We start from the raw sequence: 18,017 nt of genomic DNA, 5'->3' as shown, positions 1-18,017 counted from the left end.
CTATAGTAACTTACCAGCCTTAATTGTTATGATATATATTAACGGGTCGTGGCTCAGTATTTTAGAAAAAAAAAATGATTTATTCACTTATCTTCACTACTTATTCACTAATTAATTAATTATTATAAATTGGAATTAGCTTCGCTTCTATTCGCGGACACGAACTGGAATGATTGAATTTGTCAAAGTATCCCTACTTGTTACCTACTACTAGCCTGAAATTCTGCTGACGCTGTCCTGGGTGCGAAGTACATTCGTCGATAACGTCCGGTCTCGTTGCTGGGGCCATTCTGTCGTTCAGCACTTTTCGGAGTGCTTGCTATCTAGATTCCGTTCCTGTTGCTGAGGGCGTCATATGCCGTCAGCAATACTTGATGTAGGTACCAACGTAACTATAATATATCTAAGTGTGTTTACATTCCCCCTTATTCTGCGAGTCACGTGACTCTCTGTCACCGGTGAGGTGACAATTGTCACCTCGTGTGAGGTGACTCTCCATGTAAATCAAATGGAGAGTCACCTCACACGAGGTGACTATTGTCACCTCACACGATGTGACTATTGTCACCTCACCGGTGAGAGAGAGTCACGTGACTCGCAGAATAGGGGGGATTATTCCTGCTTTGGCAATTCAGTATTTTAAACAGGTTTTCTATACCTGAACTGCCCACAATCGCAAGTCAGTCCCATCTGTAAAAAAAAAACTGGAAATTAGAAAACGGCGTTCGAAGATTTTACAAGTTTTCTGATTTACACTTATTTTGGAGGGATAATTTTAAAAATAAACGTGCAATGTAATAGAATGCATCTATGTTTACTTAAAATAATTGGATAAAATATCGTAAAATTTTTATTTCATTACCAAAATCCGAGCGGGACTGACTTGCGATTACATTTAATATCAATAAGAAAAATAACCACAAGTCAGTCACAATGCCATGGTAATGCTGTATTAATTTAGCACAGTATTGAACAGTAGAAAGATACCATGGTCCCATAGAACGTTATAGAATGTTTCTGGATTCGTTCGGCTGGTTCTAGGACAAAGGCCGGAACATATTCCAGAACTTTTCAAACACGTACCAAGCCCACCATGCGATAAATCAATTCACATGAGAGTTCAAAAATAAGATCAATAAGGGTCATGATGAGTAACCAGCCCCATGTTGGCCGCACCCGGCAATGCTCCGGGTTTCCCCAGGGAAGTGGCAAAACCTTTTTAAATCAAATTCATCATGCGACACATTAAATCACATGAGAATTCAAAGCCATATCCATTAGCGGTCATATTGAGGGTCGTATGAACTATATTGGCCACATCCGGACATGTTCCGGATACTCTAGGGGAAGTAGACAGAACCTGTATTGAGTCAAATCTCATGATGCGATAGGTTGTCTAACATTCTTAATTCTATAGAAGCAAGTAGAAAAACACAGCTGTGACGTGACGTTGTTTTATAGTTTATTTAATGAAATCTTTTTTTTTACCGTAATGGGACTGATTTGCTGTTACATTTCGCTGTGGGATCTCTTAACTTAGTATTGATTTTCAATTTCCTTGAATAAACTACCTTTTTCAATAGAACAGCTCAAAAAACATAGAAAGATAAACTGAATAATGATGCTATCTCAAAATTGATTAAAATACAGATGGGACTGACTTGCGGTTAGCATGTCAGTTTAACAATTGTCATCTTGTATATAAATATAATCGTTGCAATTGAGGATTGCAATGAATTTTGCCTGAAATTATTAATTATTTTGTTGGACATTTGTTCTAAAGTCTCAACATTTGAAATTCTATGTACCTCGGTAGTATGAAGATAGTTTGCTCCAGTATCACGCGTGATATTGGGAGCAAAAAAATATCAATTTGCTAATGATCATGCCACACAGCAAAAAATAAATTTTAATATCACATCCAAGAAGATGCACTTCAATCATGTCGAAAATCTCGTGTAATTTTTATGGCCGCAAAAATAAAAATAAATGCAGTAAAAGCAACGTAATATCAGTTCATGCACTGTATTTAAGATAATTTTGTCCTTTTTGGCAAGTAACATTCCACCATATTTTCGACACGATTGAAGTGCATCCACTTTGATGTAATATTAAAATTAATTTTTTGCTCTGCAGGTACTACCTTTGAATTTGGCTTGATCGAGTGGCGATTTTCTTTTCTTTAGATCAAGACGATGAAGTGTTGAAGAAGACAACGAGATTTACTATCTGCACGCTGGATCAACATATAGCCATGCTAGAGCGATAGAACATCATTTTATTTATATAAAAACAAAACCATCATAACAGATTACCTATCAGGAAAACCCTTTGGGATATGGGATCTCGGAGAAGAAGAAAATTGGAAGACCATGCTCCACTCACGTTCTGGAACAATGATCAGGAAGAGCATCTACAAGAGAGTAGTAGAAGTGACCACATTGCCCCGAGTAGCTGTGATGATATACGATAAACAACAAGATAAGGAACCAAAGAAAATAAGAAAACCTGCGTATACCTGGAAAACCTGTATTCGACAGGACGTGGAGAGGAGCGAAATTCCCATTGAAGTATAACAGGATATAGCACAATAAAGGAGCTATGTAGTTCAATCAAACCACTAAAAATCTGTGTAGGGTAGTCAAATTGTCAATTGTTGGCGTATGGAAGCTAAAATCAAGGAGAAAGTGATGATGTACGGTTCATTACCATGTTTTCTACGATGATCGAGTGATTTCGAACTATAAAACGATGATTTTTCATGATTTTTAAGGTATTTTTTAAATCGATTCCAAAATGACAGCGGGGCAAAACGCTTCATTCATAGTGCAATATGCACCACAACATTTGGGCAAGACGCACGACAACAATGGTCAAAACGCACCACAACATTGGGGTAAAATGCACCCCTGCAAGTAGAGAATGCAAAGGCATGAGGTATTTCAAATGATTATTCCTTTATGTTACATCAGAAATAAGGTCTCAATAGAGTTTTAAACTGTGATTCATGAAGTAAAACATCTAAAAAATATACGAAAAGTGAATTCGTTCCATTCTTTCGCTGTTGAAAGCTTAATTTGTAGTCTATGATTTTAACAACTGTCATGTGTCATGTTTTGCACAAAATGCAAGTTTGTTAAGTATTTTATGATCAGGAATTATTTGTGAAGCCTCCAGTTGAAAACAAACACAATCCGTTACCGGGAAAATGCATCTGAGGAAATGTTATCGTTGTTTTTCTATAAGTGGGCATTTTACCCCAGGCGTGCATTATAGGCTGTTCTCCCCGTTCTCCCTTAGTAACATGGTGGAGTCGGAACTTGACACTAGCAGCGACTCTGACTGGGATAGTGAAACAGAAGACCTAGTTCCTTCAAACTTCTCCGGATTCAGTACCCAAGTAACAATTGGGGTTTTATGAGGGTTCTGTAGATCATGATTTAGACTTGTGGAATACTATAAAACCTCGATACAACTTTCAATGTTACTTGGGTAATGAGGACCCCATCATGAGAGGAACCGATTCTGGCGAGGAAGTCGGTCCAAGGCAACGACAGTAACAACCCACAAAGCATCCCCAATCAACCGAAGATTTAGCAACACAAGTAAGCCAATAATATCATAGGTAAGTTCACACAATTGTTATATTAACATGCTACCCTAAAGATCCCTATTCAAATGTGTTAGCAGTGCCTTTTAACCACCATTGGTTGTCTCTCTCTGCTGGCGTTCAAGTAGCGGAACTATTGAACAGAGCAGGTGCAGACAACTGAGCCTCAACCTGTTGCAACCTGTGGTCTGCAAAAAAAAAGAGGAGGAACTCCAGCTCTAACGGGTAGTTGATTAGATTTGGAATTTTGATAATTCATGCCAAACACTATCGAATGCTTTTTCTATGTCTAGAAGAGCAACTCCAGTTGAACAGCCTTCTGATTTGTTTGAACGAATTAAAATAGTAACTCTTAAGAGTTGATGAGTAGTTGAATGCCCACGGCAAAATCCAAACTGCTCATCTGCCAAAATTGAGTTCGTATTGATGTGAAGCATCATTCTATTCAAAATAATCTTTTCAAAAAGTTTACTTATTGATGAAAGTAAACTTATTGGACGGTAGCTAGAAGCTTCAGCAGGATTTTTATCCGGCTTCAAAATTGGAACAACTTTTACATTTCTCCATTTATTAGGATAGTATGCTAAATGGAAACATCTGTTAAATAATTTTACCAAGAAAGACAAGGTACTCTCTGAGTTTTTTGATGAGGATATAGAAAATAACATCATCACGTATATATGGGGTTATATCAAGAAAGTGGCACCCCTATCTATGCTAATAACAAGTAGCCATAGCGAGCATAGATTGATAGATTGATATGTGATCACATTTTTTATGCTGGCTACGAAAAGATGGCGGCGTGTCAGGCCCTTGGATTTTATCCATTCTATCGGATTTTTATTCAATTAAAACGTTTGCTATTTTATAGATTTTTAATTGAGAACAGGTAAAGACAAACTGAATTTAGGTTTACTTAAATAAGTTTTTGTTGAAAACCACTTGTCTGTCATAGTTCTGCAACATAAAGAATTGTGATGTCAGGTGCACTTTGATTACTAAAGTTGTTTTGTCATGACTCTAAGTTCCTGAAAAAGGGGTGAACATGTTTGGAACCTAATTATGAATAATAAAGGAACTGATTTTCAAACATTGAATTTTAATTTTAGGATTTATTCAACAATCGCCCAATTTAAAAAAAATAATTTAATAAATTATTGTTCATTTTTGAGTTAAATTTCGAAACCATTTATTTTGTTAATAATATATTATTGAATGGAGTAGCAAAAATATTTTCGTAGTCCTACGTCAACAATGCGGCCGTGCTTTGTACACAACCCTTAACATTTTTTTTTAAGTTTTGGAGCAATTCTTTGGAAAACGAGCAACCTAGGAAATCCTCTCCGATTTTGATGAAAATTAAAGGTAAATGATGTTTTTTATTTTTTGCAAGAAAGTGCATCATATTCCAGAGCATCATATGGCATAAATTCTAAAACTACTGATCGCGCACGGGCAGAAATTTCCTACGTTGTGTGATTAATTGATGGATAAAACACGGTCGTTAAGCATGATAACACTACGCTAGCGGCATTTGTGAGTTGATACGAGTATTTGGGTAGGGTAGTTGCATACGTCTTGCACTAACAATTTAATTTATTCCCTGACGATGATAGGTAAATAAGTGTCAAAGCCATAGTTTTCCCATATATCAATTAAAATATTCGTAATGTTAGGTAAACATTAAAAAAGAAATGTTAAAAACTTCAATAACTAAATCTGTTCCTTTTAAATATTTGCTGACGTAGGATTATGACTTTTGGCAACATATTGGAGGTGCTATTTCAAAAAACCTAAATCGACCGCGTTACGAAAAGTGGTCGATTTTTTTCTACGAATCAGCTAAAATGAAAACTTTATCAATTTCCAATAGGTCACTATTTAAAATTACACGAATGTCCAACTGTTGCAATGGTGATCAAAATTATCACCGATTGTCTGCAAAAAGCGCTTTCCCTAGCACAGATTCAAAATCGAATTTCATCCGGTCTCGCCGAACGGTGCTTATTCAATCACGTGTGGATCGGAATCAGTTGCTCTTTGTGAGTCGCTGTAGGCCATCTATGCCAAGCGCATCACCCTTGTTCCAAAAAACATACAGGTCGCCAGCTTTATCCGTGTTGAACACCCTAAGCCTTGCTAAACCATCACGACAATAATTGTTGTTTAAAAGTAAATTTTTGTTGTCAAATGCGTAACAGTATTGATGTGGTACACACAAATTCTCGCGATGATCGTATAGCACATGATCTTGTCAATTGCAGAAACACTTCGAATCAAGGTAAGGTTTTCTCCAGGACGCTAGAAAAAAGCAAAAAAATCTTGAATTTATCGCGCGATTGGATTTTAGCAAGAAATTCCTCCAATCAATTTTCGCATTTATTATTATCTATTGAATAAATTAAAAATTCCGTGTGTTTTGTGTACGAAAATGGGTAATTTTGCCATCAGAAAACGAGGCGTTTTCGTGATGGGAAAAAGTGGTTTCCCAATTTATTGATACCATGTTCGTAATCCTTTGTCAAATCTATGGTAGTTTCTTGGATACAACCTCTTACTTCTTTTTTTTAATGTTTTCCATATCAAAACTTATAATCTTTCACTTATAACTTGGTGGGACATACCTGGACGACAAAATAGGTAGATTTTTTTTGTGGGGCGACCCCGGCGTAGTGGTTAGCATCCATACCACTCACGCCAAAGTCACGAGTTCAAATCTCACCCCCGGACAAGTCACGAATGACCCAAGAGCGTTAAAGTGACTGAAAAAAAAAAAAAAAAAAAAAAATAGGTAGATTTTGAAGAGTTTCTCTCGTAGCTACATTTTGTATACGTAATATAATAATATAAATTTCAAGTCATTTGATATCGTGGTTGAAATGTTCAATTCAGGGGCTGTTCATAAACTACGTAGATAGTTTAGGGGGGGGGGGTTGACAATTATCCACGGCCCATACAAATTTCAAAAATTGTGTATGGACAATTGTCTACGCAGGGGGGGGGGTCAAGAATCCCAAAAAAACTATCTACGTAGCTTATGAACAGGCCCTCAGTTGCAAAAAAATAAACAAACCGAGCACATGTATTCCTATACTGCCTATAATCGCTTATCAGTCCCATATGAATTTTCGTTAATTTTGAAATAACAACGCTATCCACTATCAATTGGCATCTACTTTCATATTATGTGATAAAACTATGGACTTTGATCATGAAAAATGTGAAAACAACATCAGGTCAGTTTGTCCCATCAAGCAAAATAATCGCATATCAGTTCCATCCTGAAATTTAATCGCCCATAGTTCAAGTTAAAGGTCTGCTTTTTGAATTGCCATATTTTTCCTTGATATAAAAAAAACATGCAAGCTTCATTGCAACAGATTTTAACTTGAAAAAGTGTTCAATTAATTTACTATCATTTATTACATATTTACATGGGAATTGCACTTTGTAACTTCGACTGCCTACTTTTTCCATATGGGACTGATATGGGATTATAGGCAGTATATCTCTATCGACATTAAAGCGAGCAATAATTAAAACCTATTCATTAAACCAAGACCGCACCGAACATTAAATCTCAATTGTGCAGTTAAATAAATCTAAATAAAAAAAAATCTAAGCCCCTCTAAGCACATGAAAATTCAACCTTTTCAAACCAAACAAAAACAGGAGTTTCTATCACTCTTTACATATTCATAATAAGTAAAAACAGTTGAACAACGAATGGAACAAAGTAGTAAACATTTGCAAAATGTACATTTTTAAAACATTGATGTTTAAAAAAATGAAGACAACATTTTGTTTTACTAATTGGATACCGGGTTCCAGTTTGTCGGTGTACCTTGATAAATTTTCTTCTTGTCCAGAACACTCATAAGAATCTTCTCTGAAAATTTCTAATTTTTTAGATACGAGCAGAAACAGCGATTTATTTCCATTTAATTGATTAATTTTTTGGCACTTATGCGTATTTCACAAACAAACTTTTTCACAGCTTTCAGTTATTTGGCGTCATACTAAAAAAGCTACAGCTGTTAATGTTTGTTATTTTTTTCCTTAACCCATATTATGATTTTCAATTTAATTCTAAAGTAAACCAAAAACTGCTGGCCACTACATCAATAACAATCTTCGGTCAACCTTTTATGGATATTGGTTCCAATTGGGTGGGTTACAAAAATTTCAAAGGAAACAAGCCACCACACCATCGATTTGGCATACCTGCCGTTCTCTGCCACAAAATATTGCATCCGAAAAGTCAACTGAAAGAAATGGCGAGGAAATGAAGAAGTTTCACTGCTGTAACAGCTGTTACAAGAATGAATGTTATGTCCTCATCTGTTCCGACTTTTCATTCCTTCTCCCATTGAAGCCCGGCTATATTGTTGTTTCGGTGCTCCTTCCTAAAGCTGGAACGATTTTTGACTGGCAGCACGTGCGACATGGTTGGTGATGATTGCCTTTATCTGATATAACACTCAATTCTGTATTATGCGATTATCATTTTTTCGATTTCACCCTCATTTTTAATGCGCCAATTTATTCATTGATTTTATTGTGATTTTGTAAACAAGGTGCATTTAATTTAAATGCAATTTGAGATCACACGATCATGAATAGAGGCAAAAAGAAAATCGCGTAAAAACGGAATTGAGTGTAGTCTGTCTGCCACCATGGCCACCGCGGCACCCCATAAGGAATGATGAAAAAACATAACGACGCTATAAAAAGTTTTAAAGTAGATAAGATAGCGGAGGGGGCAAAAGGATGGAAAAAGCTGCGAAAGTTAATTTTAATGAACTGAAGTGAGGGTTCTGGGACTCAGAAATTAAGTTATAATATTGTAAGTTTTGATTATGTTTATCCGGCAGACCTTAATATTCTTGACGCAATAATCTGTTAAACTCTGGAAATTATCTACTGTTAACGTTACCCAGACCATATTAGGTTAATATTAGAATGATTTGATATGATGATTTCTTCATGGCATTTCTTTATTGCCTTCCATTAGTTGTACTTGCTTATCACTCATGTTTTAAATATGAATAATGGTGTGTTTCATAATGTTGTTAATACATTATAATCTACAACTGGAAAGAAGTAATTTTTAGAACCAGCTTGTAAATTAATGATCATTTGTCATACATGTTTTTCGTTTTGATTTTACATGTTTCAAACTTTTGAAAATAATTTGCAAAAATTCACTATTGGATGACTCCAATATGCTAAAAAATAAAAAAATAAAATATATATTCTAGGTTATATTGATCTCTATTCGTGATATAAAACCACTGAGACCAATAATTTGATCTATTGTAGCCTATCCCGTGTTCTTAGTTAAGTGCATGTCGTATTACTCTATCACTATTGAGAAATGATGAAGTATTCGGTTTTAAAACAGTTGCCATTCTTGCCATATCAACTTTTTAGTTATTCGAGATAGACCAGCACAATTTTCACAAAGAACAATTTATTTGAAGCAACTTTGCTGAAGACCGCAATTGCCAATTTTCAATGTTTCACAACTCATTATACCGGTTTAAAAAAAAATATGTTAGGGTAAGCCTTAAGGGGAGAAATACAAGTAACACGTCAAAAACTCGACGATCTTCGGATTTTTTTTTGTGAGCAAATGAAACAATGCAAACGTTTGGGGTTTTTGCATTAAAAATCTTAAATCTTCCTGTACATTTGAGATTTTATTCATTGGTGTGTGACCACTGTGGCTCCTTGGGGTCACATCGGAAGGAGGTCGCCTCCGGTGGGGATTGGTAATTGGCGGGCGTTCTAGAGACCTGAAAAATGGACAAAATTTACTTTTATCAATTTGACCTTATTCAGAAAAGATTTTTGTTCTTTGTAAACCTCTAAAACCCAAAAAAAACGATTTAAAAATTTCAAAAAAAAAAATATCTGAAAAAAAAGTTGATTTTTCACTGTTTTTTTTCACTTTAGGCAGACCTGAATTTTTTTTATTGTTAATTTTTTCGTGATATCAGTGGTTCACATAGAGTAAACATCTATTTCCTTTAAGATGCGCCAGGTTTCAAGTCATTTGGATGAGAACTTTTTGAGTTATCTTTCCCGCCAATTTGGAAAACACCGTTTAAAGTTTTGGGTTGTGTAAAAACATGATTTCTGGAACTTACGGTTAATCGGCGATACCGGGGCCATAGATTACCCCTTCCTCGTGCTCGTAGCATTTTTTAAAAATGTTTATAGTAAAATATAAAAAATCGATAAAAAACAATTTTTTACTTGTATTTCCCCAGTCAATTTAATATTTTTCAGTCAATTTAATTAAAAAAAAAATACGTTGAATTCTCGTAAATGAGTTATTCTAAGCACGTTCAGAACTTTCGATAGTATTTATTTTTGATGAAAAAACCAACTTGCCTTCATTTGAACGTTAAATTGTGCACTCCTCGTCCTCGCAGGCCTCGAATTCGTCACTCAACGCAACGTGTGAAGTTTCAAACGCTCAACTTTCCATTCACTCCGGCCCTAATCAGCACACTCAATTTGGTCGTCCGCTCACGGAAAAAAAAAACTGCCCAACATTTGAGGTTGGTTTTCATCAGCAGTTCTTTCGTTCAATGCTTCGTTGACTTTGGAAAGCAGCCGTTATATATTTATATAGATAAAGTATAAATTCTGTTGTACCTTTTGACTATAGTTTTACGATGTTTTGTATAGTGAACAAGAATTTTCGGCTCTGTACAGTTAATGCGAGCCTTATCAAATAAATTAATAAACAAACAAAAAGTTAAGGGTTGTGTCCAAGGACTACAAAATAATTTTTGCTGCTCTATTCAATAATATATTAATAACAAAATAAATGGTTTCGAAATTTAACTCCAAAATGATCGATTCATTTTTCAAATTTTTGAAATTGGGCAGTTGTTGAATAAATCCTAAAATTAAGATTAAATTTGTGGAATTAGAAAATCGTTTCCTTTACTATTCATAATTAGGTTTCATACATGTTCACCCAGCGGCGCCGGTTTTTCTTGATTTGGTTTCCGTCGATCTTGTTTTCCGTGCTGAGCACCACACAATGCTACTGACGTCAGGGAGGCAGCTCCCACACCTGGACCCTACCTATTAACCCATCAACTCATGAACCGGGGACCAACGGTTTTACTTCCCCGGGCGTGATCAGAGATGTTATGCCTCATAACATCCCGGCGGTGGCGACTGGGATTTAACCCAAGCCTGCTGGGGTGAGAGGTAATCACGTTTACCACTACACCACCGGCGTCGCTGACTTACTAATGTTAGTCATGGCAAAACAATTTTAGTAATCAAAGTTCACCTGACATCACAAATCTTTATGTTGCAGAACTATGCCAAACAAGTGGCTTTCAACTAAAACTTATTTAACTTAATCTTTACCTCTGCTCAATATAAAATAGCAAACGATGTATTTGAATAAATGGAATGTCAATTTAATTGTTTCATTGAAGCATATTAAACACCCAATAGAATGGATTTAACCCCATATATACAACATATTGTTCTGGTTTTCATAACTTTAATTTTTCTTTGTTCTCTTTTCTTTCCAGAAAGATTGGATATATCGTGAGATATCCACCCATAGGGTAGAGCGCTACTTCGTCGTAATCGCCCATTTCCGTTCTATCGATCAGAAAAGATCAATTATATCAATGATTTCACCGTGCATAAATCAATAATAGGTTTTTTTCCTATGCGTTAGTTCATTAGTTACAACATAAATCCTATTGTATTGGCATTGAAATTACCTGCTTATCCACCGAGAAGCTACCTAACATTAACCTACGTACGCATCGTATCCGGCCTTCTACCTTCCACGCCTGCAGGCGCTGCTTGTGCGGAAATCGGAGTCCTCCCTTTCCGCTATCGATCTGCTGCAGCTACTGCTACGAAAGCCGCTGCCTTCGCTGCTAAGACATCCGGGAATGATAGGGTCTGTCTCCTCAACGAGGGGAACAGAGCCTTCCGCACTGCAGCCAACCTTAACCTTCCCCCGGTGGCCAGGGTCCACAGGCATGGAGAGAAAAGTTGGCAATCTAACGTTATCAAAATAGATAAGCGGATTAAGAGAGGATTCCAAGCCTGAGATAACTCTGTAGTGTTGAGGCGTTCTGTTGCAGAACTTCTTGGGTCGGTCTATCCGGGGCACGTTCATCGCTTTACGGACGGATCGTGATCACGGGTTGGAGTGGGACTCGGAGTGGCAGGACCAAACTCCGCAACAAGTCAAAGTCTACCGGAGGAGTGTTTCGTTTTTTCCGCAGAAGCCGCTGCTATTCTTGATGCAGCCATCACTCCTGCAGATCAACCGATCCTTGTGCTAACGGACTCACACAGCGTCATCCAGGCGCTGGAAGCCGAAGCCCCGAGCCACCCCTGGATACAAGCCATTACACGATATGCCGCACCCTCAACCGTTTTTACGTGGATTCTCGGGCACTGCGGTGTTCCTGGAAATGAGGCTGCGGACAGGCTGGCGGGATCCGGTCCATCTGGTCCCCGCTTCACCAGGAACGTACCACTCCTAGATGTCAAGCGTTGGATCGCGAATATTATCATGGAAGCCTAGCAAGAGGAATGGTTTCAGTCCCTGACCACTTTCCTCAGAAAGATCAAAGAAACCGTACGACCCTGGCTAGACAGCCACAAGTACAAGGACCAACGGATCATTTCAAGACTCCGGACCGGCCATGCGAAGATTTCCCACAATTTTGGTGGGACACCCTTTCACAAGGTTTGCCCAATCTGCAGCATCCCTGCCTCGGTGGAACACGTGCTGTGTGTCTGCCCAGAGTTTCAGAGGCTACGCGAACAACACCGACTCCCAGACAACATCAGGGAGCTACTTGGCAACGACCCCTCGACGCTGGCTACGCTGATTGCTTTCTTGAAGGACGCTCACCTATACAACCAAATCTAGTACTCTCGTCGTTGGCTGTGCTGTCCGTGTTCTTTCACCTTCCTATTTTCCTGCCATCGGGGTATCTCTGCCGGACTGGGGCACTGTCTCTTACGGTGGAGCTCTACCTTGTTCGCGCATCCATTCCTCACCACAGTCCCGATGTAACTCTCATTTTACATTAAGTTTTTTTTTAATGTTGTCTCAGAGCCAGTTTTACGTTACGTTAATGTTAGACTGAAACGTTTCCTTAGAGGCAGGCCCTAAGCCTGACCTTCTACTATCAAATGTGATGAACTAGTCTACGGCTAAAAATCACAAAAATAAAGAAAAAAAAAACATTGTATGTATGACTATTTACGCTCGTTGTTTTCAAAACAAATGAAGCGCTTCAAGCGAATCCCCGTTTTCTACGTTTATACGTAGGACGAAGAAACTCTAATGGCGTTTCAACGCGTTAGGATGGGATTGAAACTCGTAGGACGAATTTAGAATCAAGAAGCAGTATTTGATTTTAAACAATATCTCAACCATTTGTGACTCTTTATCAAAAACAACGGTGCTCCGGAGACGAACCAGCCCAGGGCTGAAAGTCTCCTTAATAAAGATAAATAAAAAAAAAACAATGGTACGTGTAAAAAGGTGAATAAATTTAGAAAGAGCTTTGAGTGGATTGGTTTATTTCCTTTAAATTCCGAAGAAGAGAGAGATGGCAAACTCCCCTTCTTAGATCTCCTCATCATCAGGGAAACACCTTCGTTCAATTTCGAAATCTATAGGAAACCAACAAACACAAAGAGAGTAATATCAAGCACTTCAAACCATTCCCATCAACACAAAATAGCCGCTTTTCACCACCTGGTTCACAGGATGCAAACTCTTCCTCTTAGCAATACAGGCAAATCAAAGGAAAAAGCTCACATTTTTGAAATCGCTAGACTTAATGGGTATCAAGAAAAAAACAATTCAAGCAGTAATCCATAAAAGAACAAGGGATCATTCAAGGGGGACGACTCTATCTACGATGCAGAAAAGATTGTGTTTTGCTGTGGCTAGCTGTGCGCACGCTGAGTAGATAAAAAGAAGATTTATGAGGATTCTGAAGATTTACTGCAAAAAGATGATTCGCGATGCAAGTAGATGCGAGAAATGAAAGAAGATTTTTCGAAGATTGATTCGCTAGTGTGAGATTTGTTGAGCATCTAGATTTGAGATTTAGATGTGTCGCCCCCTCGGGATCATTTTAGGCGTATTTCGACAACTCTTACACCAGCACCATTACCAAACCATTGATTTCGAAGTTTAGAAGATTTGGCCTAGATTTAGTATTCAGCAGCAGGACAAATGAGCTGAAGTCACTGTTAGGGTCAACAAAAGATTCAATAAATGTTTTAGGGAAAGCCGGAGTCTACAAAATCTCTTGTCCAGATTGCAATGAAATCTACATTGGTCACACGAAAAGGACTTTGGAAACAAGGTTTAAGGAACACATCGCAGAGGTAAAAAAGATAAAAAAAAAAAAATAAAAGGTAAAGAGATGTATAAAGGATTTCTTTTTAAATCCAAGGTTGCAGAACATATCGTTACAAAGGGGCACAATTTGACAAAGGATAACATTAATATCTTGCGGAGTGTATCTTCGCCTTGGAAACTAGACGTAGCAGAAAGTTTAGAAATATTTAAACATAATCCATCAGCATTGCTTAACAGAGATCAAGGAAACGGATACTCGAGACTCTTTAGCATGCTACCTAAAACAACACATCGTAGCATGGAGACTACATGTAGGTACCTGTTTAGGTAAATCGCGACCTATTGATTAGTATTTAACTCGTAGATAAAAGATGGAGTTGAGTACTTGGCACTGATGAAGTCTGCAAGTAGTAGACGATATACGCGTATCTGTCAAAAGATAAGCAATTATAACGGAATTTAAAGGAAATAAACCAACCCACTCAAAGCTCTTCATAAAAGTGAGTCCGTTAAAGGGTTCGACAAATTTAAAGGATTAAATTTAGAAGTTATTTCAACGGTTGCTTTCACACCATATTTTTTACACGATTGAAGTGCATCCGCTTTGACGTGATATTAAAATATATTTTTTGCTGTGTACAGCCATTCCATAGCAAAACGATACAGTGGTTCTCAGAATTACGTAAAAATGGGTAGTTTTGTTCCTATCGCAAAATAGACTAGACGTGTATTTTAGAGTGTTTTTAGGGTGACCATTTCCATGTTAGGGTGGTCCATTTTAAAGATCAAAATATCAAATGAAAGGTAATTAATGATAATGATATAAAAAAAAATGGGATTTTGTATTGAAAAACAGTGATTGTATTTGTTTTTAATGGTTTTCATGGTGTGTAGACAGAGGGCACAATATGTTTTTATATTTTTTCTTGAAAATTTTAACAAAATATAAAAATCAGCGATGTGTATTTTTTCTATTTTGAGTTATGTTATTTTTAAGTTATCAAGTTTGAGTTTTCGCTCAATACTCCTATTGCGACTAGACTACCATGCGTTGTGACCATGTTACAGTGGCTATAAATCAATGGAGACGCATGGTAGTTTAGTATAATATTAGATTTTCTAAAAATAATTTTTAATTACCTTTCATTTGATGCTTATCTTTAAAATTGGTCCAGGGGTTCAACTGATATGAATTTAAAAATGTAATTTTTGAAAAAAAATATATATATTTTTGACCACTCTAACATGGAAATGGCCACCCTAATGATAAAAAAATATGGGTGTAATATTTTGCGATAAGGAACAAAATTACATTTTTTTTTTCGAATTTATGTGAATTACAAATTGCTTATCAAAGCATGTACCTAGACTTAATGTCATCGATTTTAAAATCTAATTTTGGAACGTTCGCCTCTAGGTGGAGATCTGAAATTCTTGTATCGAATGGACGTTCAAGGACCATCCTCAGCACTCTATTCTGAGCAAGCTATATTTTGTTCCTATGAGTCTGTGCACATGATTCCCACACCGAGAGAATCTCAGGTGCTATGATTTATTTGTAGACAGCTAGTTTGTTCACCCTTGAGAGACGGGATCTGTGGCAAATCGCCGGATACAGACACTTAAGCAAGGCAGACCACTTGACTACGGTTTGTATGAATTTTAAAAGCATTGATTTTGATTTTATTGTTATTTTGTTTGTTTGTTATTTCGCGAGGCATCCTTCCTTTGACGGCAATTGCGGTATTATCTGTGAACAGGAAAAACAAGCAAACGTCTCCGAGGGGAGGATTGTCAGAAGTGTAGATGCTATAAAGCAAAGGCCCAACAGACTTCCTTGCGGGATTCTTGCTAGGATGGAATTCGTGTATGAAGGCAACCATTCAACGATACCGTAAACAACCTTTGCTGGAGGTAGTTACGGGTGAATTTAACCAGATGTAATGGGAAGTTGAAGTTGTGAAGCTTGTACATAAGTCCGTCATGCCAGTCATTGTCAACCACAAAGCCATGGATACAGTTTTGTTACATGTTATTCATCACCCGTACTATCTGGTGATTGGTAGAGTGCCCCTTCCTGAACGCGAACTGTTCCTGTAGAAGAGTATTGTTTTCCTCGACAAACTTGAGCAAACGATCGAGAATGAGTTTCTCGAAAAATTTGCTCAGCGCTGAAAGGAGGCTGATTGGTCTGTAGCTTGAAGGCAATGTTGGATCCTTACCGGGTTTGCGGATTGGTATAATTTTTGCTACCTTGCAAACGTTTGGGAAGTATTGCAGTTTCAAGCATCTGTTGAAGATAGCGGTTAAAAGAGACTACACTTTCATGCTGAGTCTTTTCAAGATCAAGTTGATTTGCCGTCAAACCCGGTAGCCTTCATGTTCTTGGTGCATTTCAGCGCCGAAAAAATATGTTGTACTGTAATATTATCCGGCGGAAGCAAGAAACAAGGGGAGGCATCTAGGTTTTGAACGTATTGCGCAACATGATCTTTGAGCGGATAGTCGAGCCAAGCAAATGCAATGAAGCGACATGCTCGCCGATTGCATTTGCTTTCTCCTGTGGGTGATAAAGAGCCAATCGTCATCATGTTCGTCTCTGAGATTATGAATGGGCTTGGGATGAGTTCTGGACAATACGTACGAAAGTTTAATTTCAAATTGAGTCCATTTTGGAAGCAATCTGCCAGTTCAAATCGGCCATTTCACGTTTTTTGTCCAGATATATAGACCTCTGAAACTGGCGTCTACGGACCTTTCTCAAGCGAATCAGTATTTGGGTGTGGGAATCAATGGCAATAAACTTACCCCCTAAACGTCCAAACTGCACCCAGTTAATGCCAACTTCAGCCAACTTCCCGCCGGAGAGGTGTAAGTTGGTTCGTTCGGAAACCGTACGGTGTACAGTCCATGTTGAGAGTGGTCGAATAGCAGGCGTCCGTTCTGGTTCCGCTGGTTCAAGTGATGGTGGTCAGGTCGTTCTAGAATTGGATTCCTAGTCTGTTGACGTGGGCAGTAAACAGCAATAAACCGGATGTTTCCAGTTGGTGATTCCACCTACACACTAAGGGCCTTGATGATAGAAGTGCGGATGTGGGGCAGTTAGTGTTTAAACACCTACTGGATGATGAACTTACCGAGAACCTGGATCTGCTCGGGATCAGAATTCAGGGGAATGGAGAGTTTTGTCTAGCAGAAGATCCAGGGGAAGCGGATTGCACCCTTGATTTCGCTTTTCCACGCAGAGGTGGAAAGTCCAAATTCCACCAGTGGTTAACGAATCTAAAATTCAATAGAAATTCTGTTAAAAATGCACGATTATCGCATACAGTCGAAACCATTACTTAGTTAAAACAAATATCAATCCTCATTGGTATTGTGGATTTCGCACCTGATTAGACTCCTGCGCTAAAAATAAGTACACAGTATAATTTTCGCACTGGTCATAAAAGTTGAATATGGAGCTTCTTAATGCTTTCTAGAGCTTTAATTCAACAGCGTAGCTTGCTAGCAATGTTCTTAAGCTGTTACTGCTTTCAAATAAGCCGATTTTTTTAATTTTCTGGCATGTGCGAAAATATTACTGTGTAATTATTTTTTGCACAGGAGTCTAGTTTGGTGCAAAATGCGCAATAACGTACATTGAATTATACTGTACATTTCAAACGGACGTCTGAACATCTTTTGTTCCAATTTAAACATTCGTCAAACTATGGAGACGCATGGTGCATTAGCATTATCCCACATACCTATAAATAATGCGAAATTATCATTTCCTTTTATGTGCGGATGCCCGAAGTGATACTTTTGTTTTGCGTGAATGCAATATTACGCATTTCTCACCAAACTGTACAAATAAGCACTTTTACACATGAAAAGTGCGATAAAAGTGCAAGTTTCCGACTAATCGTCTTGGTATCGATACATGACCCCGAATGTCATTAAAAAAGTAAATATTTTTTTAAACGATCTAATCATCAAACAAATCTTTATGAAATAGAACCCATCGATTACTTC

This window comes from Ochlerotatus camptorhynchus, unplaced genomic scaffold (assembly GCF_037179485.1).
Source record: "Ochlerotatus camptorhynchus isolate MF236.1 unplaced genomic scaffold, CSIRO-AGI_Acam_v1.1 ptg000577l, whole genome shotgun sequence".
Taxonomy (NCBI): Eukaryota; Metazoa; Arthropoda; class Insecta; order Diptera; family Culicidae; genus Ochlerotatus; species Ochlerotatus camptorhynchus.
The sequence above is the reverse complement of the archived record's forward strand: the minus strand, read 5'-3'. Positions refer to the sequence as shown.